Source organism: Propithecus coquereli, unplaced genomic scaffold, assembly GCF_000956105.1.
Source record: "Propithecus coquereli isolate 6110/MARCELLA unplaced genomic scaffold, Pcoq_1.0 Scaffold3121, whole genome shotgun sequence".
Classification (NCBI taxonomy): Eukaryota; Metazoa; Chordata; class Mammalia; order Primates; family Indriidae; genus Propithecus; species Propithecus coquereli.
Window position 1 is genome coordinate 15,072 of NW_012148755.1, and position 802 is coordinate 15,873.

Below are 802 nucleotides of genomic sequence, written 5' to 3' on the forward strand. Positions count from 1 at the left end.
GCTCAGGCTGGTCTCGAACTCCTGAGCTCAAACAGTCCACCCGCCTCGGCCTCCCAGAGTGCTAGGATTACAGGTGTGAGCCACCGTGCCTGGCCATGTCGAGTTAGTTTTAAAGTTTTTTGTAGAGATGGGGGTCTCACTATGTTGCCCAGGCTGGTCTTGAACACCTGGCCTCAAGTGATCCTCCCGCCTTGGCCTCCCAAAGTGCTGGGATCGTAGGCATGAACCACTGCACTTGGCCAATAAAAAGATTTTTAAAAGGATGTAAGAGTTGGTGCTCTCATTTCCATATTTTACCGCAGAACATAGGGTTAAGGAAACCTTTCCTTCCCCACTCTTTTTTTTTTTTTTTTTTGAGACATAGTCTCACTCTTTTGCCCAGGCTAGAGTGCCATGGGGTTAGCCTAGCTCTCAGCAACCTCAAACTCCTGGGCTCAAGCAATCCTTCTGCCTCAGCCTCCCAAGTAGCTGGGACTACAGGCACGCACCACCATGCCCAGCTAATTTTTTCTATATATTTTTAGTTGTCCAATTAATTTCTTTCTATTTTATTTTTTTAGTAGAGACGGGGTCTCGCTCTTGCTCAGGCTGGTCTCGAACTCCTGAGCTCAAACAATCCACCCGCCTCGGCCTCCCAGAGTGCTAGGATTACAGGCGTGAGCCACCATGCCTGGCCATGTCGAGTTAGTTTTAAAGTTTTTTGTAGAGATGGGGGTCTCACTATGTTGCCCAGGCTGGTCTCGAACACCTGGCCTCAAGTGATCCTCCCGCCTTGTCCTCCCAAAGTGCTGGGATCGTAGGC